Source organism: Phocoena phocoena, chromosome 5, assembly GCF_963924675.1.
Source record: "Phocoena phocoena chromosome 5, mPhoPho1.1, whole genome shotgun sequence".
NCBI lineage: Eukaryota > Metazoa > Chordata > Mammalia > Artiodactyla > Phocoenidae > Phocoena > Phocoena phocoena.
Window position 1 is genome coordinate 127,058,584 of NC_089223.1, and position 26,316 is coordinate 127,084,899.

A 26,316-nucleotide genomic window follows, 5' to 3' on the forward strand; every position below is an offset into this window, starting at 1 on the left:
CCAATGAAATAAAACAAGGAACACAGTGGATATAAATATTGAGAAAGATCAGATACAAATCATTATTTTCATGTTATTATTATCAGCTAGGAAAAAAACAAAAAAGTTAATTCACAGCTATAGAGAGAGTTTGTCAAGATGGAACCCATTACAGAGCTGCTGTTACCTGAAGCCGTTTTGAATATGTTACTTCTTGATATATATATACACATCTTTTTCTGTCTCTCCCTTTTTCTCTTTTTATTTCATGATGTTGTTCATGGTTACCTTTAAAATAGCCTTTAGTTTTCAGAATATTCATATGTGAATGTGGCTGAATTTGAGGAGCAATTAACATTGCCAAAAGATGGATACCATGGCTATGATTTCAGGAATGATTAGAAGATTGTTAGGAATTCTTGTTTCCTCTTTTTAGGGATAAGGTGAGCCTGACCTTGATTGTATGAAGGATAGCTGCATCTTGTACGGTGTTTTATTGTATTGTACTGAAGGTTAAATATGTGAGGAAGGGTGTTTACAGATGCCAAGTAACTAAAAGAGTTAACTGACTCAGTTACTAAGCTATTGTTCCTTGACTCCAAACACTTCCCTCCAAATTTTGTTCTGTGATGCTAGGCTGAGACTAATAAGCAAGCTACATTTTTTCATTGCCAGTTGGCTTCTCTTAGATTCTTCCAATGCGATAGAATAAAGGAAGTGGGAAGGTAGGAAAAGAGAGAAGGGAATTACTCCTTCCTGTTTAATTGGTCCTGTCACATGCTCCATCAATTGATTTTTACCAAAGACAGCAGAGATTGGTGCCAGCAGTAGTTGCTTGCAACTTCTGCCTTTTCTCACACTTCCCAGAGCCATCCACATCCCTCAACCTATGAAGCTTCAACCACAGTTAGGCCACCTTCTCCTCAGAGGGCTGAATCTCTGCCTCTCCAGCCCCTCCTCAAAACACTTGAGATAACTGCTGCCACTGGGCAGCAGTTGCTTCTCAGAGATGTAAGTCCCAGTTCTGGGAGGTCCTTCTATTAAGTCTGAAGTACCACCAGAGAATGCCTTTCCGCAAAGTCTGAATCCAATTCCACGAGGTCCTTTCTTCAAGCTTCTGCAGGCGGCCAAGTTCAGAGAACCTTAAGTTTTTCTTTTAGTCTCTCAGCCCTAAGGAGAATAGCCAGTTTCTGTACATATTACCTACATCTTACCTCAATATTTTTTGCTCTTTTGATCCTTGATACCTATTTATACAACTGTCTATAACAAATGATTTCTATTAAAATAAGTAGGTTTTTTCTTTCAGTGGACATTATTACAATCAATCACTGAGAAGAGTATGTTCAGTCTTCTATATTTACACATCTGTTTTTTTCAATTCTGTCAATTTTAATATTGACTCAATGTAATTTTGCACATATGTATTTAGAATTGTTTATATTTTTCTATTCTCCTACTTTCATCCTTTCTGTATCTTTACACAGAAGGGCTTTTAAATTTTTTTAATTTTTATTATTTTCTCTCGTTTCAGTTAGTGTCAGGAAAGGAAGGAAATAAACGTGGTTACCAGTCTTCCATCTTGAAATTAAATCCCAACATAATTTGTTTTATTATAGCTTCCCCCAATATAATTAAAGTAATGATTATGATCCTATCGTTATTAGAAGAAAGTGTAATTGCATTGAAGAGCAATTTTATTTTGTAATTTATTGTTTTGTAGCTTTGTAATTTATTGTAGGTAAAACACTGTGGTTATGGATAAATAAACTTTTTAATAATTGATTCTTCTAACCAAAATTTCTGAAGTAATAGAAGTTTTTTTTTTTTTTTTTACCTTGGAAATAGATTGTTTCAGGAATTAAAAAAACAACAAGCAATTTAGGGCCTAGGAATTATATTATTCTCATAAAAGATTCTTATGTGAGGTTCATTGATTAAGGATTCCGTCTGTTATTTTATAAATGTAATGGATGGAATTGTGAATTTTAAACAATAAGAATTTAAGCTTAGATATAAACATTACATTTTTACTTCATTTTTTTTTTTGGTGGTACGCGGGACTCTCTCTGTTGTGGCCTCTCCCGTTGCGGAGCACAGGCTCTGGACGCGCAGGCTCAGCAGCCATAGCTCACGGGCCCAGCCGCTTTGCGGCATGTGGGATCTTCCCGGACCGGGGCACGAACCCGCGTCCCCTGCATCGGCAGACGGACTCTCAACCACTGCGCCACCAGGGAAGCCCTTACTTCATTTTTATATTTCAGTGAGTGTATATTTCCTTTGTAAACTTAAATTACACATTAAACATTGGCAATGACATTCTGTTTTTAAAATGATAACCCTTTTCCAAAGATAGAATATAAGTGTTTCTATTGGTTAGATAATTGGATTTTGGTTTCTACCTCTTGCAAGGGTTTGATACTTTTTTTTTTTCCAATTTTGCATAGGGAAAAGTGCAGCTCTATGAAAAGTGATAACAAAAATAATAGTGCAGTGCTGGTTGGGAGGGAGCATTTTCTTTTTCAGAAATCAATAGGCAAAGAGAGTGATCCTATTTTTCACCTGAGGCAAATCACCATTACAGAGCAGCAGAGCGCTCATCTGGTAGGGGCTGCAGTGACACACACTTCCATCAGCCACTATTCAAGGTTAGGAGCAATACCTAATACTGGGGAGAGGCTAATTAAATTAGTTCTGTGGGAAAGTGACAAGATGACAGAGTGCAATCCAAGTGCTCCAAAACCTTTCCCTTTACCCTCCATTTTCAGTATTGTTGGGTCTCTTCTCTCTAGCATCTCACTCACATACACAGTACCTGGTGTGTGATACCTGCTTCCTTTCAGTCTTCTTGTTTAAGCTGCAATGTGAATATTTGGCTTGTACTATGACTGATGAGTGCAGCAGGAAAGAGATGTAATTGCTTTGACTCTGCAGCAGTAAATGGATCCTCCCTTTGGAAACTCAACTTTCCTCATTTAGACCCAAACATGCCAGGCAGATGCAGATGATCAATTCACAGCATATGATACAAGTGAATATCTTTGTCTTTATGTTCTGTTTTTAATGTAATAGCAAACTAACATCTGTTGCTCTGAGCATCACAAATCTGTTCTTTTCAGTGTAAAGGTTTGCTGAGCATTGATATTTTACTAAGAATAGGATGTGCGTGGCAATTAGACTACACAGTATTTTTATGTCAAATCCAAATGTTCTTTGGAAAGGTCATTGTTGCGTGTGAGTGACCTACTGAGCTGTATTACTATGATAGGTGTAGTTACAAAGTAAAACTATTTAACTGATAATGTTCTGAGAAGTGGGTAAAGGAATAGAGAAGAGAGGAAAGGTAGCTAGTTTTTAAGGGATAATTCTGTATTGCCAATAACATCTCATACATTCGTTAAGTCTGGTCTTTACAGAGCACTTATGCTCCAGATAAGAAATGCTATTCAACACCCTATGAATGAATATATGCTATGGTATTATTTGGTGTATCTGTATGCCTTTTCTAGCTATCAAGATAGACACGTGAATGAAAAGTAATAGTATTAGGATCTTTCTATGAACCACAGACTCATAGGGTTGGAAGTTTCTTAAGTGCAAGTAAATATTAGAATAAATATAATAGGAAAAATCAAGGGTTTAAAAATTTTTCACTTTAATGTGACTAATATTATTTTTAAGTTTGTTAGCGCTTATGTTTAGATAGTGGTATAAATAAGTCTCCATAAGGTACATCTGTTAATTTCTTTTTCTGATGGAAAAACTTTGGTTTCAGTGCATGTCTTCATGTTTTTCTGGCATTAACATTGCTGGCTACAAAAAGGACATGGTGAAACAGTGTGACTTAGAGATACATAGCATCACATTTAAAAAATCCAACTCAACATGCATCTTTTGCATCTTCCATGTGATATATTTTTCAAAAACATCAAAATAATAGAGACAAAAACATACCTACATATGAAATAAGATAATAACAATAATTCTATTATTTTTCATTCTAATATTTTATCTCAAATGAAAACTCTCATATGTTGAAGCCCATTTATGACAGAACATTATTATTTTTTTTCAGAACATTATTTTTAATGGCACAATAAATGATATATTTTTCAGCTGTAAGGAAAGAACTATTACTCAATAGGAATTTTTAAAAATAAGATCTCTCATTAGTTATAATGCCCCAAGCTGTAGCTTTGGGTATTATGTCCTGCTGTCAGTCCATTTTGTAACACTACAATTCAGTAGCTTTTTGCTAAAAATTCTTTTTTATCTAATAGCTTATGTGTTGAGTACACATATGTGTACCTACTCATATACTCTGGAGAATTGTAAGTTATAAACTTTATAAAGAATCTGGAGAATTAATCTAAACAAGAAAAAGTTGAAAAATTGAAAATTTCATTGTTTGATTTACTCAGTAAAAATGAAGCAACCAACTGTTATGTCATCGTATAAAATAATAATAATAAAAAGTTCAGAATATGGCACTGTATAACTGAGGTTTCTAAAGCTATCAAGCATTCCTGTTGCGAGTGATTGGACCTATCAAGATATAAAAGAGCAGCTGGGGACATTTGAAGTGGCGATTTATATTTTGTGCAACCCTAGCCACAGATGTAGCAGCATGAAATAATAAAAAAGATGTTTAAATCAAGCCAGGATGCTCAAAAACTTATCAAAAAGACATATTAGTAAAAATCAGGTATTTTAATACTATTGAAGGTAACAGCTGTTTGAGATATTGACAATTTCAGTTAATTATTCAAAAACTAGAAATAACAATCACTCAATATTTAGATTAATTTTATTTAAATCAATTTGGAAATATGTAATTAGTGTATATTATACTGATTTATGTTTTAAAGATGACCCATGGTTTAAGATAGAAATTATAGCATTGGGTAAATTAATGTTTATTCAGTTGACAAGTGCTCTGTTTGAGCAGATCATCTTCATCTGGGGTAAATAATTCACAGTGGGGGAAGAGGGGGAAGGGAGGAGGGAGGAAGGGAGTCTTCAGTTTTAAAAGCATTTGCCTGTAGGGAGTGGTAGAAATTAATGACCACTGTGGAAATTCAGTTTGAAGAATATATCCATGTTCTTATCTCTGGGCATCCTTTTAAAAATTCAAAACCAAATTTAGCAAGAACACTTAGAAAGAATTTAGAAAGAATACTAGGGTACCCAAATTCTGCTCTGTTTGCTCTGTATTTAAATATTTGGTGTATTAACAATCCAAGTTGCTGTCTAGAACTTATCTGATCATTTAAGTATTTCCATAGTTACTTTGAAATGTTGTGCAATTCTTTTTTCTTCAATGTGAGCTAAATAATGTGTATAAATAATTGTTAGCTCTCATTCTGCTTTTACAAATGATAATCTGTAAAAAAAAGTTAGGTAATTGAAAACTTTTCCAAAACATCAGTTTATTACATACAATTAATATCTGATTTAGTAAAACTTCAGCTATGGTGTATTCAAAACAGGCTTTTATAAATCTGATATCAAAGTGGAATAAATTCTCGACTACTTTGAATGGATCATACTTGGAATTGTTTCTTCCATTACCCCTCTTATTGGTATTCCTGCAAAGTAACTGTGTCAAGGAGTAATTATTTTATGAACTATGAAGTAGAAGATAAAGACAAATTGAAATAGCTTTTTAATTTTTTAAGACTCCGTTTTCTTCTATTAATTGTTCTGCAGTGGAATCGGAAAGCATTCTAGTCTGTATGTATCACTCTATAGTTCAGAGGTTTTTAACCTGCTCTCCATCATGACATAGAATATATCTGACTGATGAATTTGTAACTGGGGTTGAGGGCAATGCTCCAGGGCAGAACCTGTAACATCAGTCCCTTTTTGCCATTAAAGAAAGCAAACAGAATGCAACCAAGGGAGGGTGATGTATAAAAATAACCTTGAGCCATGCTAAAACAATGTTTTATAGTAAAGTAAATCATCTCACAAATTTTGGCGCTTTTAGTATTATTAGGGACAGATAATTTACAGCATACCATTGCATTATGACACTGGATGAGAAGATCTGATAAAATTGTCCATGGTTTTTCCTTTGACATTCCTATGTCACTTTTGATTCTTGGATGCTATGGTTTGACAGTGGTATATCTTCTAATTTAAAATAATGGTCAGACACATCTGAAATGGCCTGGTCAGCCAGAATATGCTGCTGTCAGAATACTTCAGCTGAAAGATTCCTTTTTATTGTCCACTAAGGTAACATTTAATTCACTGTGGCTTATCTGAGGGTTGCCCAAGATTCCTCCAAAAGTGAACACGTGTCTCAGAGATCTAGTATTCACAGAAAGAATTTAAATGGTACCAAATATATAGAGTAACTGCAATTGAGTGAATAAATTCTAAGAATTCCTGAACTTCGGAGAGTCATAGTCTATTGTAAATAAGCATAATGTAAGGTATGACACAAAATGTGTGTTGGAGGAGGTCATCAAGAGGACATGAGGGCCGGTTGACTCTCCAGTTGGACCCAAGCAGTGGGAGGCTCCTCACCCCCACCCCTGTCCTTGGAATGTAAGCTCTGCCTTCTGTTCCCACATTGGGAACTATTCCAAGGAAACAGCCTTAAGAGAATAAAGTATGGTTGAGACCATCTGGACTGAAACCAATTAAGGCCTCTAGATAAACTTTTAAGATTCTGGTGGGCACGTGTGGAGATCTACTAATAATTGTGTGGCTGCCCAAAACAAGCCTCATATATACCATCCCTTGCTTAGTAAACCTGACACCTACCAATTTGGAGTGGTCTGCCCCTTTCTTCGGTCTCTCCTCGCCCTCTGTGACTGGGGGCCAGTTTTAGAGTTCACCTGGGGAACTCCTGAGGTTGTGAACTAACATTGTGCTTCAAGAGTGTAGGTAATTTTTATGTTTAATAATTATTTTTTCTGTTGTATAAAATTTTCTATAAAATTTTAATAAAACTCTAAAAATTGATAAGCAAATACTATTTTTCTTCATAAAAGTAACACCCCACTTTCCAAGTTTACCATCAGAAAGGACAGCTCTTTTTTTGTGTGTAAGAAGATAAAGAACCTTGAGATTGGCTTTCTCATTGGGGTTTTTCCTGTAATTACCTCTTTCCCTATTATTGAGCTAGCATTAGTGCTGATGGGTGAAGAAAGTGAAAGTGAGACTGAGAGGGTGGAAAGTCCAGTCACTCTTCCTTATTTATATTAACATTAATGAAGATGAGAATAATGATAATGTTAAAGGAATTAGCTTGTGTTTATTCGTTGCTTACTGTGGACCGGTTGCTCTACTCTAAAGATAAGATTTCATTTTATCCTTGTAACAATCCAGTAGGTTGGGCACTGTCATTTCCATTTTTGGATGAGAAAACAGAAACTTAGAGAGTTTGCTTAACTTTCCCAGGATCACAGAGATAAATTTGAATAACCAAACGAAGATGTGAACCCTAATACTTCAAATTAAAACTGAAAATGTTAATGATATATCTGTACTATATATTAAGAAACAAGAGGGTGGAATCAAGATGGTGGACTAGGAGGACATGGAATTTGCATCTCTGCACAACTAGGGCACCTGCCAGGCACTGGTGGGGGGACCACAAACACCTATGGTAACAGGAGGAACCACCAGTGACTGGGTAGGACATGAGGTGTGGAGGGAGTGAAGGAGGAGGAAAAATGGAGGCAGGATGGGACTGGCGCCCTGAGGGGTGGCTGGGGGAGAGGAAGGGATCCCATGCCCGAAGGGGGAAATTGGGGAACCGCTGGGAGGACAGAGGATCAAAAGGGAGTGGGCCTGGTTTCCCCTGCCCACTTGGGCCCCCGGGAGCCTGCTGAGATCCTGGGCCTGATCCTCTGCCCACCGAGGCCCCCTCCAGCTGGGCAGATCCTGAGGGAGTGGGAGAGAGGGAAGGGGGAGCAAAAGCAAAGGCCAGACCTACGGGACCGGCACCCTGAAGGGGGGCTGGGGGAGGGGAGGAGTTCCCACACCCAGTGGGACCCACCCATGGTTAGGAGTCCAGGGGGGACGGGGGAGACTCTGGGGGAGACAGTGTGTGTGGGGGCAAGGAGGAACAGAAGGGAATGCGCCCAGTGCTTTCCATGTCCACTTAGGCACCAGGGAGCTTGTTGGGCTCCTGGGCCTAATCCTTGGAGCCTCCCACCTGCCGCGCAGACCCCAGGGCCCGCCTCTACACCCCCACCCAGGGCCCCACCTCTACACTCAGAGATCCCCTCCAACACACTGGGCCTAAATACCACCCACACACCCTCACTCAGGGACCTACCTCCAAACTCTGGAACTCCACACCCCAGAGGCCCTCCTTTCCACATGCTGCCTCTCCCCTTCTGCGCAGGTCCTAAGCAGAGGCGCTGCCCCATGCTTGAACATAGACCCGCCTAGGCCTCACCCCCAAGGCCTTTTCCTGCTGCCTGGGTCCTGAGCCTAGGCCCCGCCCCACACTCAAACATCACCACCCCACCTGCATAGGTCATGCCCCACCCTAAACCACACCCCTGCCTTAGTTCCACCCCAACCTAAATTCTGCCCCCATAGCCAAGGCTTACTTTTTTCCTCTTTTAGATGGGGGTTCTGTTTTACCTTGTTGATTCAATGTTGTTGATTCATTTATATTTTTATTTTTCCTAATCTTTTATTTTTCTAATTTTATTTTATTCTTCATATTTTGTTATTGTTCTCTCCTTTTGGCTTGTTCCCCCACCCCACCCCTTTTTTTTTTCTTTTTCCTGTTGTGGTTTTATTTTACCTTGTTGCAGTTCTTTCAATTATATTTTAATTTTTCCTAATATATTTTTTTATCTTTCTAATTTTTTTTGTTTTTTATTCTTTGATATTGTACTGCTTCTTTCTTTCTTTCTATTTTTTTTTTTTTTCTGCCACATCACACAGTTTGCAGGATCTTGGTTCCCAGGCCAGAGGTCAGGCGGAGTCCAAACCGCTGTACTAACAGAGAACCTCAGACCCGAAGGAGTATTAATTGGAGTGAGGCCTCCTATAGGTCCTAATCTCAGAACCAAGACCTGGCCTACCCAACTGTCTGCAGACTCCAGTGCTGGATGCCTCAGGCCAAACAACCAGTAAGGCAGGAATACAGCCCCACCCATCAAAAAGAAAACAAGAAAAAAAAAGACAAAAGAATATGTTACAGATGAAGGAGCAAGGTAAAAACCTACAAGACCAAATAAATGAAGACGAAATAGGCAACCTACCTGAAAAAGAATTCAGAGTAATGAGAGTACAGATGATCCAAAATCTTGGAAACAGAATGGGGAAGACACAAGAAACATTTAACAGGATCTAGAAGAACGACAGACCAAACAAAGAGTGATGAACAACACAATAACTGAAATTAAAAATACTCTAGAAGGAATCAGTAGCAGAAAAACTGAGGCAGAAGAACAGATAAGTGAATTGGAAGATAAAATGGTGGAAATGCTACCAGGTTGTAGAACAAAGAAAAAAGAATGAAGAGAATTGAGGACAGTCTCAGAGACTTCTGGGACAACATTAAACACACCAACGTTTGAATTATAGAGGTGCCAGAAGTAGAAGAGAAAAAGGGTCTGAGAAAATATTAGAAGAGATTATAGTCGAAAACTTCCCTAACATGGGAAAGGAAAGAGACAATCAAGGCCAGGAAGTGCAGAGTGTCCCACACAGGATAAACTCAAAGAGAAACATGCCGAGACACATATCAATCAAACTATCAAAAACTAAATACAAAGAAAAAATATTAAAAGCAACAAATAACACACAAGGGAATCTGCATAACATTAACAGCTGACCTATCAGCATAAACTCTGCAAGCCAGAAGGGAGTGGCAGGACATATTTAAAGTGATGAAGGAGAAAAACCTACAACCAAGATTACTCTACCCAGCAAGGATCTCATTCAGATTCAACAGAGAAATTAAAATGTTTACAGAGAAGCAAAAGATAAGAGAATTTAGCACCACCAAACCAGCTTTACGACAAATGCTAAAGGCACTTCTCTAGGCAGGAAACACAAGGGAAGGAAAAGACCTACGAAAACAAACCCAGAACAATTAAGAAAATGGTTATAGGAACATAAATATTGGATTAAATGCTCCAACCAAAAGACACAGACTGGCTGAATGGATACAAAAGGAAGACCCATATATATGCTGTCTACAAGAGACCCACTTCAGACCTAGGGACACATACAGACTGAAAGTGAGGGGATGGAAAAAGATATTCCATGCAAATGGAAATCAAAAAAAGCTGGAGTAGCAAATCTCATATCAGACAAAATAGACTTTAAAATAAGGACTATTACAAGAGACAAAGAAGGACACTATGTAATGATCAAGGGATCAATCTCAGTAGAAGACATAACAGTTGTACATATTTATGCACCCAACATAGGAGTACCTCAATACATGAGGCAAATACTAACAGCCATAAAAGGGGAAATCAACAGTAACACAATCATAGTAGGGGACTTTAACACCCACTTTCACCAATGGACAGATCATCCAAAATGAAAATAAATAAGGAAACACAAGCTTTAAATGACACATTAAACAAGATGGACTTAATTGATATTTATAGGACATTCCATCCAAAAACAACATAATACACTTCCTTCTCAAGTGCTCATGGAACACTCTCCAGGATAGACCATATCTTGGGTCACAAATCAAACCTTGGTAAATTTAAGAAAATTGAAATTGTATCGAGTATCTTTTCCTACCATGATGCTATGAGACTAGATTACAATTACAGGAAAAAAAAGTGTAAAAATACAAACACATGGAGGCTAAACAATACGCTACTAAATAACCAAGAGATCACTGAAGAAAGCAAAGAGGAAATCAAAAAATACCTAGAAACAAATGACAATGAAAACACGATGACCCAAAACCTATGGAATGCAGCAAAAGCAGTTCTAAGAGGGAAGTTTATACCAATACAATTCACCGTCAAGAAACAAGAAACATCCCAAATAAACAACCTAACCTTACACCTAAAGCAGTTAGAGAAAGAAGAACAAAAAACCCCCAAATTAAGCAGAAGGAAAGAAGTCATAAAGATCAGATCAGAAATGAATGAAAAAGAAATGAAGGAAACAATAGCAAAGATCAATAAAACTAAAAGCTGGTTCTTTGAGAAGGTAAATGTAACTGATAAACAATTAGCGAAACTCATCAAAAAAAAAAAAAAGGGAGAAGACTCAAATCAACCAAATTGGAAATGAAAAAGGAGAAGTAACAAATGACACTGCAGAAATACAAAGGATCATGAGAGATTACTACAAGCAACTCTATGCCAATAAAATGGACAACCTGGAAGAAATGGACAAATTCTTAGAAAAGCACAACGTTCGGAGACTGAACCAGGAAGAAATAGAAAATATAAACAGACAAATCACAAGCACTGAAATTGAACCTGTGGTTAAAAATCTTCCAACAAACAAAAGCCCAGGACCAGATGGCTTCACAGGTGAATTCTATCAAACATTTAGAGAAGAGCTAACACCTGTCCTTCTCAAACTTTTCCAAAGTATAGCAGAAGGAGGAACACTCCCAAACTCATACTACGAGGCTACCATCACCCTGATACCAAAACCAGACAAAAATGTCACAAAAAAAGAAAACTACAGGCCAATATCACTGATGAACATACATGCAGAAATCCTTAACAAAATGCTAGCAAACAGAATCCAACAGCACATTAAAAGGATCATACACCATGATCGGGTGGGGTATATCCCAGGAATGCAAGGATTCTTCAATATACACAAATCAATCAATGTGATACACCATATTAACAAATTGAAGGAGAAAAACTATATGATAATCTCAATAGATTCAGAAAAAGCTTTCAACAAAATTCAACACCCATTTATGATAAAAACTCTCCAGAAAGTAGGCATAGAAGGAACTTACCTCAACATAATAAAGGTCATATATGACAAACCCACAGCCAACATCATTCTCAATGGTGAAAAACTGAAACCATTTCCACTAAGATCAGGAACAAGATAAGGTTGCCCACTCTCACCACTATTATTCAACATAGTTTTGGAAGTTTTAGCCACAGCAATCAGAGAAGCAAAAGAAATAAAAGGAATCCAAATCGGAAAAGAAGAAGTAAAGCTGTCACTGTTTGCAGATGATATGATAGTATACATAGAGAATCCTAACGATGCTACCAGAAAACTATTAGAGCTAATCAATGAACTTGGTAAAGTAGCAGGCAACAAAATTAATGCACAGAATCTCTTGCATTCCTATACACTAATGATGAAAAATCTGAAAGAGAAATTGAGGAAACACTCCCATTTACCATTGCAACAAAAAGAATAAAATATCTAGGAATAAACCTACCTAAGGAGACAAAAGAACTGTATGCAGAAAACTATAAGACACTGATGAAAGAAATTAAAGATGATACAAATAGATGGAGAGATATACCATGTTCTTGGATTGGAAGAATCAACATTGTGAAAATGACTATACTACCAAAGCAATCTACAGATTCAATGCAATCCCTATCAAATTACCACTGGCATTTTTCACAGAACTAGAACAAAAAATTTCACAATTTGTATGGAAACACAAAAGACCCTGAATAGTGAAAACAATCTTGAGAAAGAAAAACAGAGCTGGAGGAATCAGGCTCCCTGACTTCAGACTATACTACAAAGCTACAGTAATAAAGACAGTATGGTACTGGCCTAAAAACAGAAATATAGACCGATGGAACAGGATAGAAAGCCCAGAGATAAACCCATGTACATATCGTCACCTTATCTTTGATAAACGAGGCAAGAATATACAATGGAAAAAAGATAGCCTCTTCAATAAGTGGTGCTGGGAAAACTGGACAGTTACCTGTAAAACAATGAAATTAGAACACTCCCTAACACCATACACAAAAATAAACTCCAAATGGATTAAAGACCTAAATGTAAGGCCAGACACTGTCAAACTCTTAGAGGAAAACACAGGCAGAACACTCTATGACATAAATCACAGCAAGATCCTTTTTGTCCCACCTCCTAGAGAAATGGAAATAAAAACAAAAATAAACAAATGGGACCTAATTAAACTTAAAAGCTATTGACCAGCAAAGGAAACCATAAGCAAGACGAAAAGACAACCAGCAGAATGAGGGAAAATATTTGCCAACAAAGCAACTGACACAGGATTAATCTCCAAAATATACAAGCAGACCATGCAGCTCAATATCAAAAAAAACAAACAATGCAATCCGAAAATGGGCAGAAGACTTAAATAGACATTTCTCCAAAGAAGACATACAGATGGGCAAGAAACATATGAAAAGATGCTCAACATCACTAATCATTAGAGCAATGCAAATCAAAACTACAATGAGGTATCATCTCACACCAGTCAGAATGGCCATCATCAAAAAAATCTACAAATGATAAATGCTGGAGAGGGTTTGGAGAAAAGGGAACCCACTTGCACTGTTTGTGTGAATGTAAATCGATAGAGCCACATGGAGAACAGTATGGAAGTTCCTTAGAAAGCTAAAAATAGAAGTGCCATATGACCCAGCAATCCCACTACTTGGCATATACCCTGAGAAAACCATATTTCACCGAGTCATGTAGCACAGTGTTCATTGCAGCACTATATACAATAACCAGGACATGGAAGCAACCTAAATGTCCATTGACAATGAATGGATAAAGGAGATGTGGCACTTGTATACAATGGAATATTATTCAGCCATAAAAAGAAACGAAATTGAGTTATTTGTAGTGAGGTGGATGGACCTAGAGTCTGTCATACAGAGTGAAAGAAGTCAGAAAGAGAAAAACAAATACCGTATGCTAACATATATATATATATGGAATTTTAAAAAAATGGTTCTGAAGAATCTAGAGGAAGGACAGGAATAAAGATACAGATGCATAGAATGGACTTGAGGACATGGGTAGGAGGAAGGGTAAGGTGAGACGAAGTGAGAGAGTGGCATGGACATATACACTACCGAATGTAAAATAGTTACCTAGTGGGAAGCAGCGGCATAGCACAGGGAGGTCAGCTCTCTCCGTGCTTTGTGACCACCTAGAGGGGTGGGATAGGGAGGATGGGAGGGAATATAGGGATATGTGTATGCATATATCCTAATTCACTTTGTTATACAGCAGAAACTAACACAACATTGTAAAGCAATTATACTCTAATAAAGATGTGTAAAAAAGAAGAAAACAAAGGCTAGATGTATTTTGAAAAGTGAAATAAATCCATATGTTAACATTAGTAGAGATCTACATTTCCCAAAATGTATAACAAAGAATATTAACAGGTATTTTGAAAAATATCTCTTAATGAAACAAAGTTCTGTGTTTCAGTAAGATTGGGGAACATTAAATAAAATTATACAGGTTTCTTTATTGCTTGATTTTTCAGAGCATGCATTATGTGTATCTCCAAGAGGAGAATATATTATTTAGCATTTCCTGGACTCCTTGTGCATTTAACTTTTTTCCATGAGTAACTTGCTTTGGGAAGTAATCTGAACAAATCTAGTTTACAAGGTAACTTTGTCAACATTCATATTTTCAGAATGATTCTTAACCATTCTAATAGTTCTGTAGTGGTATATCACTTTTGCTTCAATTTGTATTTCCTAATGTTGAATGAAGTTGAGCATGTTTCAACATGCATTTTGCCATCTACTTGTGCTCCTCGGTGTAGTATCTTTTCAGGTTTTTTTCTTGTTGTTTTTTTTTTTTAGGCAACTGATAATTAATTGACCAATACATTTAAAGATTTTTTGTTTGCTATTCTATAAACAGTCAAGGAATGGAAATTTTTCTATTGGATCCCCTCTGCTTTTTAATCTCCCCTCTTCCCTGACACATTCTCATGTAAGTGGCAATTATTGCTTTTCCTGTTTCCTAATGAAAGAGAAATAGTGGTATATTGGGTACATATATACAATGGAGTATTACTCAGCTATAGAAAGGAATGAAATTGGGTCACTTGTAGAGAGGTGGGTGGACCTAGAGTCTGTCATACAGAGCAAAATCAGGAAGATTAAACAAGTATCGTATATTAACACATGTATGAGGAATCTAGAAAAATGGTACAGATGAAACTATTTGCAGGACAGGAATAGAGACACAGATGTAGAGAACAGACATGGACATGGTGGGGGGTGGGATGAATTGGGAGATTCGGATTGACATATTTGCACTGCCACGTTTAAAACAGATAGCTAGTGGGAACCTGTTCTGTATAGCGCAGGGAGCTCAGCTTGGTGCTCTGTGGTGACCAGATGGATGGGATGGTGGGAGGGGAGGGATGTCCAAGAGGGAGGGGATATATGTATACATATTGCTGATTCACTGTGTTGTACAACAGAAACTAACACAGCATTGTAAAGCAACTATACCCCAATAACAATAAATAAAAACTAAAAATAAAAGCACTGTTTGCTCTTGTGTTTATTTTTGTAGAGTTTTAACAGTTTCCTGTATTTCAGTACAAGTCAATTATGAGATATGTGTTTTGCAAATACTTTCTCCCAGTAGTGGCATCTGTTTTCACTCCGTAACAATAAAGTTTTAAATTTTAATAATGTCCAACTAAACATTTTTTTCCTATCATTGATCATACTTTTGATGTTGTATCTAAAAACTCTTCACCAAAAGCAAGGTCGTGGGAATTGTCTCTTTTAAATTGAAGTTTTATAATTTTACATTTTACATTAGGTCATTGATTGATTTTTATTTTTCTGTAAGTTTTAAGATCATGTCTAGATTTATACTTTTGCTTTGAACATCCAGTACCATTTGTTATAAAGATTATTCTTTTTTCATTGAATGCCTTTGCATCCTTTTAAAAAACCACTTATCTTTTAGTGGGTCTATTTCTGGGCTCTATATTCTGTTCCATTGATCTTTATCTATATTCTTGGGCCAATATGATGCTGTCTTGATTATTGCCTTTTGGTAAGGTTTCAAATTAGATGCTGTGGTTCCTCCAGCTATTTGTCTTCTTCAGATATTATTGGCTATTCTGGGGCTTTTTACCTTCCATATAAACTTTTGAGTCAGTTTATTGATATCTACAGAGCAGCTTGGTGGGATTTTGATTGCACTGACTGTATAGGGCAAGTTGGGAAAAATTGACATCTTCACAATATTAAGTCTCATATATGAACACAGACTATCTCTTGATTTATTTAGAGCTTTGATTTTTTCATCAGTGTTTTATTTTTTTTCATAGCTATATCCTGTATAGATTTTGTTTGATTTTTGTCTAAATACTTCATTTTTTGGTTGCTGTTGTAAAGGGTATTAATATGAAATTCCATTTGACTTTTGTGTACACAGTTTGATATTGTATTTTGCTGCCTTGTTATACCTGCTAGGAGATTCTAAGAGGTTTTATTTTTCCTCTTTTGGTAGGTTCTTAAATGTTTTCTAAATAGACAATCATGCCATCTGTGAATAAAGTTTTTTCTTAACTTTATATTATTTCTTTTTCTTGTCTTATTGCACTAGAATTGCATTTCTAGTACAATGTTGAATAGGAGTGATAAAAGAGAACATCATTGCCTTATTCCTGATATTAGGAGGAAATTTGTTCTCTCTGCCTATTAAGTATAATATTAGCTGTAGGAAAAAACGCTATTGCATGTTCTTAATTTTTTTTTTTTCTTTGAATTCACCAATGAAAACATCTGAGCCTGGTGTTTTCTTTTTATGGAAGGTTTAAAAATTATTATTTTGCAATTTATTTAATCAGTGTACAAATATTCAGGTTATTTATTTATCCTTGTACGGTTTAGGGTAGTTAATGTCTTAAAAGAAATTGGTCCATTTCATCTAAGTTATCAAATTTCTGGGAATAGTTGTTCATGATATTCCTTTAATTATCCTTTTGATTTTTTGATTTTTTCACAATCTGTAGTGATATTCCCTGTTTCCGTTCTGATATTTGTAATTTATGTCTTTTCAATATTTTTTCATAGATTTCCTGGCTAGAGACTTATCATTTGTATTGTTCTTTTCAAAGAATACGCTTTAGTTTTGTCGATTTTTTTCCAGTTGTTTTCTTATTTTCAATTTCTTTGATTTCAGCTATAACTTTTGTTATCTCCTTCAAGTTTAAATTGCTTTTCCTTCTCTAGTGTCCTATGCTGGAATCTTGAGCTATTAACTTTGATTTATTTTCTAATATGTGCATTTAATGCCATAAATTTCACTCTGAGCAATGCTTTTGCTGTATCCTACAACTTAAATTTCTTTTTTTACTGTAGTAAAATGTATGTAGCACCGAATTTACCATTTTAACCATTGTTTAGTGTATAATTCAGTGAGATTAAGTCATTCACATTGTTGTGTAATCAATCCTACTATTTATCTTTAGAACTTTTTTGTCATTCCAAACTGAAACATTGTAACCACTAAACAGTAAGTCCCCCTTAACCCCTCCTCCAGCTCTTGGAAACCACTATTCTATTTTCCCTCCCTATAAATTTCACCATTCTAGGTACCTCATATAAGAGGAACCATAAAATATTTATTCTGTGTTTGGCTTATTTTACTTAGAATGCTGTTTTAAGGTTCATATATTTTGTAGCTTTTGTCAAGATTTCATTCTTTTTAAAGAGTGAATAAGATTCTATTGCATGTTCATATCACATTTTGTTTATCATTTCATCTATAGCTAGACATTTGGGCAGTTTCCACCTTTTGGCTGTTGTGAATAATGTTGCTATGAACAAGATATACAAATATCTGTTTGAGTCTCTGCTTTCAATTTTTGGGGGTGTATACCTACAATGATAATTCTATGTTTAATTTTTTACAGAAATGGCATACTCTTTTCCACAGTAGCTATATCATTTTACATCTCCACCAGCAATGCACAAGAGTTCCAGTGATGCACAAGAGTTCCAACATCTCCACATCCTCACTAACACTTGTTACTTTTAGGTTTTTGTTTTTGTTTGTTAAGTAAAAGCCATCCTAATGCATGTGAAGTAGAAGTGGTACCTCACTGTGGTTTTAATTTGCATTTCTCTAATGATTTCATGTGCTATGTGTGCTATTGGCCATTTGTATATCTTCTTTGAAAAATATGCAAGTCCTTTGCCTGTTTTTTGGATTTCTAGAATTTCCTTTTGATTCTTAGAATTTCCATCTCTCTGCTTACACTGTTCTTGCAGGTTGTATACTTTCTCTGTTAGAGCCATTATCATATTAAATATAGTTAAAAAAATTCTCAGTCTGACATTTCCAATATGATGATTGCTCTGTCTTTTCATATTGAGTTTTTCTTCTTTTGCCTCACTTATAATTTTTGATGAATGCAAGATATGTATTAAGTAATAGGACCTGAGGTAACAAGGCTTTAATGTGGTGATCTGCCTAGGAGTTGGGTTATGATTAACATATATTTTAGCTATAAGAATCAGGCTTCAATTCCTATAATGGTCTTGTTTTTAATCTCTGTTCTTGGTTTTGTTGCTTTCCTATATACTGCTCCTAGAGAGACTCTGTGCCTTACAGATTATTCAGCTTTAATCTACTGTTATTTCCCTTCTGATTTACTCTCATTTTCAACATACCTCCTGTCACTAAACTGGATGGGCTACCAGGTATGGGTGAAACCTTGGGTTTCTTGCAGAGACATGCTGCTAATCTTTCTTCTCCACCAGTTGTGTAATTGACCAGTGAGGACAGTAATGAAAGGCAGTAGGTCCTTCATGCACTGGATATTGGGATATCTTTGAACCTTGGGAAGTGTTTGGTATCCATTTGTTTGAGGTCTAGGTGTTTCTTACTCTCCAAAATAGATTCCTACATTAATGCCCCACCAATAATCTTACCTATGGGAATTCATGCATGTGCTGGGAGTCCCCAACACCAGCCTCAGGCTCAATGATTCACTGTAAGGACTTATAGAAACTGTTATACTCATGATTGTAGTTTACTACTGTGACAGAATACAGAAGAAAACCAGCAGAAGGAAAACAGGTATATGAGGCAAAATTCAGGAGAAACTATGTGTAAGCTTCCAAGTGTTTTCACCCATTTGGGTAGCATGGACATGCTTATTTCTCCTAGAAACAGTGTGTGACAACACATATGAGGTGTTGACAACCACAGAAGCTCACTTGAGCCTTGGTATCCAATGCTTTCATTAAGGGCCATTCACATAGGCATGCAGTTCTTGTGTGACTGCACTCAACTACTCGAATTCCAGCCTTTTAGAGCAAATATAGTCATTCATCATTAATTACATTTGTTTGCATAAACTCTCTGATTAAACTGGTTAGGCATAGCCCATGGCCTCAGGCATACAAACACACTCGTTCACCATGAAAAGTATTGTTAGTGTGAATTATTTCATCAAAGTGATACACTGTGGTGTAAGCCCTTAGGCATGCAAAACACTCATATTAGGCAGAACATTATTAGGGCTCAAAGTTTTTCTCCCAATGTCCAAGCCTGATGATAAGCCTTCTTGCTAATATGCAGGGTTTATGAAATCCCAGTCTGTTGAGTTAACCCTTTCCTTGCACAATGCCTTTATGTAACTCCTTCCCGTATTGACTCTGTGTTTGGCCATGTGACTTGCTTTGGCTAATGGAATATCAGCAACTGAGATATAAACCATAAGCTTAGTAAGTGTTTGTGTTTCTCTTGGAAAGCTACTGCTATGTTAAGAAGTCTTGTCCATACTCCTTGAGAATAAAGAAACATATGGAGAAAAAGTTTCAGCAATTTTATCTATCTGAGCCGAGTTCAGTCAACTCACCAACTTATGAAAAATAATGACTTGTTTTTGTTTTAAGCTATGAGGTTTTAGAGTAGTTTGTTAAACAGCAAAAAATAACTGATACAGGAATTGGGGTTCCAGAAGTTGGACTGATCCCAGAAGGGAGCTGACTGATTGAACTAAGTCTATCTACCCTATCTTTGAATTAAAAAAAAATAAGATTAGAACATTGACTTCATAGCACAATAAAAAATAATGTATTGGGCTTCCCTGGTGGCGCAGTTGTTGAGAGTCTGCCTGCCGATACAGGGGACACGGGTTCGTGCCCCGGTCCGGGAAGATCCCACATGCCGTGGAGCGGCTGGGCCCATGAGCCATGGCTGCTGAGCCTGCGCGTCCGGAGCCTGTGCTCCACAATGGGAGAGGCCACAACAGTGAGAGGCCCGCGTACTGCAATAAATAAATAAATAAATAAATAAATAAATAATGTATTGTCAAGACAGAAAAAAGATAGAAACAAACTAAAACACACACATAAAATAGGCTATAAAGTATATAGTGGTATATTCTATGGGAAGAGGGTACAAATATTGATAAGTAGGCATGTAAAAAATTTTAGGGCCATCTCTAAACAAGTACAGAGAAAGAATAAAATATAATAAAGATAATGTATTCAACATAAGACAAAAATGAAAGAAAAAATTTAAATATATGAAACAAAAAGCACAAAATCATATGGCCAGAATAAATCCAGTTATATTAGTAATTATGATATAAATAGACTAAATGCTTTAGTTCAGATTAAAAACGTAATAAAGTCAACTATATGCTGTTTAAAGAGATGTTAAAAATAGAAATACTGAATGATTCAAAAATTAAAGAAAAATACACCTAGAAGAAGAAAAAACAAAATAAAATAAAATAGCCTGATAGTTACGTGTACATAGTACAATAGACTTTAAGACAGGGGCATTTGAGATTAAAAAAATACATGTATAAAAACAAAAGGTTCAATTTACTAGGAAGATATAACACTTCTAAATGTGAGTATACCTAATACACAACTCTAAAAAATATAAAGTAAACTTGACAGAATTAGGGAGAAATAGACAAATTCACCATCATAGTTGGAAAATTTAGCTAATTTCCCTGTGAACCAGATAGAGCAAAACCTCACTAAATGTTTCCAAAATTAATGCCACTTATTATCATAACAGGTTTTTCTCCCCCCTGGAATTAGTTGGTAATTTCTTTCATTTATGTGGATGAATTAATACCCAGACATAGGCAAAAAGCCACAAAAAAAGGAGAATTGTGAAAGACTATTTTCCTTACTGGAATACTGGAATATAAGGACATTTTATTGAAATCATTTTGGTAATTTTATAGGATTAGTGCAATATAATAGAGGATCCAGAATTATATTGAATGTTACAAAAAATAAAATATGAGTTCACTTTAGAGGGAAAATATTGACTACTTAATAAATGTGCTGCTATAACTGACATACAACTGAGAGAAAATTAAAATGGGAATTTTCTGTTCAAACTAGAGTTGAAAGAATAACATCTTAACCAAGACTAAAAACCCATAAGCTATATGGGAAATAAATTGTATTTAACCACACACGATTTAAAAAATACTTTGGATCCCAAAAAGTAACATTAAAATGTCCAAATGATAGATATAAGGAATATTTTGCACATGATGACAGAGGACTTTTATAATAGCTGATATAAATTGACATAAAGATACAATTAACCCAAAGAAAATAGAAAATTTCAAATTAGAAAATTCACAAATAGTGAAAAAAGCATGTTAAAAGATGCTCAAATTCACTAGTAGTAGGATAACACAAATTCAAACCTCAGTGAGAGATAGTTTTCACGTATCAGATTGCCAAATTTAGATAAGGGTATTAATACCTATTGCTAATAAAGAGTGTGGAATAGAGAGAACTCAGGCATTTTGCTGGTAGATATTTAAAATGTTACAGGCATTTTGTAACCACTTAATAAGTTGTAAAGGCAAATTTTCCAAAGGACACCCTTACATATATGATAGTTTTAACTTAAAAAGAAATCCTATGTGGTATTGTAGTCTGTTGATGGAGGTGTACCTTAGCAGTAGGGTAACCTGACTAAAGGAAGAAACCACAAGGGAAAAGCCTTCTTCTGCCTTATTCGCCATTGCTACCACCTTGACCTTTGGAGACATAAAGCTTACAGTTAGCTTTATTCATGAGAACCTTTTACCTCTTTATGTCATACGTACTGCTTTGGCCTGGAATAATTTTCATTCTCACCTTAGTCTAACTTCAAAATTTGGCTTAATTATCATCAATCCTTGAGTAATTTCCCTGATGCTTTAATTTTTGCTTCCCTTCTGCTACCATCACTTCTTGGTTCTGTGACCATCATAGCATTTTTTTTTTTTCCCTGCCTCAGGTTTATTTGTACAAATAGCACAGGAGGACACCAGCCCCATGCAGACCACAGCCACACTAGTCCTTCTGTCCTCACATAGGTAGGTAAAGGACACTACTGTGGAGCCTTTGTGGGGGACTGGGGACCTTTGGGAGCCTGAGCTGCAGCCTTGGGCTTGGTTTGAGGCCGGCAGAGCCTGAGACCCTTGGCGATGGGGGCATGTGCATGTTTCCTGAGCTTGGGGTGAGCAATTTAGGCAAATCAACTGAGCTTGCAACTGCTGGCCTTGGGGACCTTGGGCTTTATGAGAGCCTTGATAGCTTCAGCGTGTGCACTCATGGCCTTGGCATTGTTGTCCTGCACCTCCTTCAGGCCCTTCTTGTTGTGCTTCTTGGCAAAGTGCGTGTTCCTCAGGAACTTAGGGTCCACCCCCTTAAGAGATTCATATCATTGTGATCAGGGTTTCTTGATGCTGTTTCTGTGCCATTTTTGGGACTGGTTGTGCCTGTGTGGTTCTTGGACTTGGCCATGTCTGCACCGGGGCCTGCAGATCCCAAAGTACCTGGGACCTGAAGACCATAGCGTTCTTAACATTATTTTGTACTCAACTATTTAATTGTATGATCTCCTGCATTATATTCTAAACTTATTAAAGACAGTAATCATGTATTCTTTCACTTTATATATCCAATCTTTATGGCATTAAGAAAAAGACTCAATAAAGTCAATGAATTTTTGTTTCAACAAAGCCAGAGATTAAGTAAAATTTAAAGATTCCTTGAGAGCATAAGAACATAATTTGTCGCTGTGTTCCCAGTTCTAAACATGATGTTTGATCATATACTAGCTTAATAACTATTTATTGAACGAATTTTTAAATGAGAAACAGCTTATTTCTAATAGAAGTAATATCTATAGCAAAATGTTTCTTAAAGAGTTGTTAATAGCATGCAAGTCAAAATGGAACCAACCCTAAATAGTATTTTTAATCAAGTTAGCCATTAGAAAGAAGGAGTGTGTCTACATGATATTCCTGAAGGTAAGAGACAATGCATTTGCTTCTAGTAATTATCTAGCTCCTGTATTAAGTACTGAGCTCAAGTCAACCATATTAGAAACATCTGGACTCTGAGCCAGTTGGATCTCCTACTATTGATACAGAAATTTCCAAAACACCCTGAATAGCCATATATGTCTTAGTTGCAAGCAATAAAGACTAACTCTGAAAATCTTGATTGAAAAAAAATTATTTACAGGATATTGGAGCTCTTAGAATCCAGAGAATGTTGAGATAGATTGGAATACAGAGAGGAATTATGGGACGTCTGAAGAACCAGGCAGCAGAAATCAGAACGAATATATTACAGTGCAAGAACAGGCAGCAGATCTGTGAGCTACAGCTACTGATGGCTATGAATCTGACCTCTTAGCTATTCCTAAGCCATGTGTCACACTTTTAGCTTTAAAAGTCTCCTTGAAGCACACCAGGGCAGTCAGATGGAGGATTTGGTTCCTGCAATAGTGAGAGGTGGCCATTTCTTCCCACTTATATCCCAAAGGAGATCAGGGAAGAGAGTGTTGGCTACTGAACAATGAAAAGAGAAATACTGGGTTGGCCAAAAAGTGCCTTTGGTTTTTAAGTAAAAATAAAAGACACATTTTTCATTTTCACCAAGAACTTTGTTGAACAGCGTATTCATCCTTTTGTTCACTACCTTCTGCCATTTTTCAGGCAACTTCTTAATTCCATCTTCCCAAAACATTTTATCTTTTTGAGCATCTGTTCCAGGTGACTTTTTTTTTTTTTTTTGCGGTACGCGGGCCTCTCACTGTTGTGGCCTCTTCTGTTGCGGAGCACAGGCTTCGGACGCGCAGGCCCAGCGGCCATGGCTCACGGGCCGAGCCGCTCCGTGGCATGTGGGATCTTCCCGGACCGGGACACGAACCCGTGTCCCCTGCATCGGCAGACGGACTCTCAATCACTGCACCACCAGGGAAGCCCTCCAGGTGCCTTTTATAGTCTTCCAGGGAATTGAATTTTTTTCCATTAAGAGAATTTTGTAAAGACCGAAATAAATGGAAATGTGAAGGTGCAATGTCTGGTGAATACGGCAGATGAATGAGAACTTCCCAGCCAACCTGTAACAGTTTTTGCCTGTCATCAAAGAAACAGGCGGTCTTGCGCTATCCTGATGGAAGATTGTGTGTTTTCTGTTGACTAATTCTGGACAGTTTTCGTCGAGTACTGCTTTCAGTTGGTCTAACTGGAAGCAGTACTTGTGGGAATTAATCGTTTGGTTTTCTGGAGGAAGCTCATAATAGAGGACTCCCTTCCAATCCCACCATGTACACAACGTCACCTTCTTTGGATGAAGACCGGCCTTTGGTGTGGTTGGTGGTGGTTCATTTCGCTTACCCCACGATCTCTTCCGTTCCACATTATTGTACAGTATCCACTTTTCATCACCCGTCACAATTTAAGAACAGAATGTTTTCGTTACGTTTAAGTAGAGAGTCGCATGAAAAAATATAGTCAAGAAGGTTTTTTTTTTGCTTAACTTACGTGGAACCCAAACATAAAAGGGATTCACATAACCAAGCTGGTGCAAATGATTTTCAGCACTTGATTTGGATATTTTGAGTATGTCGGCTATCTCCCGCGTGGTATAATGTTGATTCTTCTCAATTTATATCTCGCTTTCAACTTCAACTTGTCTACCCAACTATGGAGCATTGGCCAGCGAGAAATCTCCAGCACGAAACTTTGCAAACCACTTTTGACACGTTCAATCAGTCACAGCACCACAGCACCTTCTCCATACCCTGCACAAATCTTTTTCTGTGTTTCAGTTGCGTTTTTACCTTTCTTGAAATAATAAAGCATAATATGCTGAAAATGTTGCTTTTTTCTTCCATCTTCAATATTAAAATGGCTATGCAAAAATTCACCATTTTTGATGTCTGTTTTTAAATGCACGCTGATATGACAGCTGTCACATACAATGTAACAAAATTGTTTCAAATGAAGTTAAAGACAACTAAGCGCTACTAGAGCCATCTTACAGAAAAAACTGAACGAACATTTTGGCCAACCCAATATGTCCACTATAGAAGATGATGACCACATGGTGGTATCCATAAAGGAGACTATCTCATCCTTTCAAACCTAAAATCTAGTTGAGATTAAGTCAGGAAATTAAAATGGTGTTTCAAAAAAGGAATCCAACCTTGTTCATAAAACGATTGTGTGTTACATATCAACAATATGCTTCCTTCTCAGACTTGATGAGAACATCAAAGATGTGAGGGTGAGAATGCAAGGAAAATTTTTTATAAAATGTAAGCTGCAGGTAACTATAATTCCAGATATTTTGTGATCATTATCTGACATACCTTCTACTATTAAATAGAAATATGTCTCTTTTAGGTACAGAAGCTTAACCACATTAGAAATTTTAAAGAGATTATTAAAGAAAAGGAAACGTTTAAGAGAGGCTCTGGGAAGGGTTTGGATTTCCTGGGTGTATATGGAAGTGCTGATTTACCTGACCTCGAGTCATTGCAGTATTGTATACAATGGACAAGAGACAGGTATTTAACTTAATTTTCCATGTACATCTTGTATGTAACAATCTGTAAGAAGAGAGCAGAAGGAAAATAAAACATTTTTCCAATTCTTTTTTCCTCCTATTGAGTTTTTCCTGGAATGGTTTGTGATATCATATGCCTAAAGTTGCTAACAAATTTGGTTGATGAAATTATTTTTGGATTAATTAACTTAACACAGGAGAATCAGCTCCTTGAGATCTTAGTTGTCTAATGCTGGTGTAAATTATGTTCTAGATAAGTGATCATTATGTATAGACACAGTATGCAATACTTTTATGTTTAAGAATATATTAGACTTAGATCAAATGTTTTTGTTAATTTTCAAATTTATTCTATCATAGGATCCATTTCAATAAAATGTGTACCAAAATAATGTCTTGTGATGGTATAAATATAAACAACCTCCCTGTATTTTGATCAATTCATTATAAGCTAATTTAGTGACAGCAGTCATTGTTGAGCATTGAGTTTCCTTCAGTGATAATTTGCTTTAAGTCTTAAGAATTTACCTTTTTGTCCATATCCTTGATAATTCAA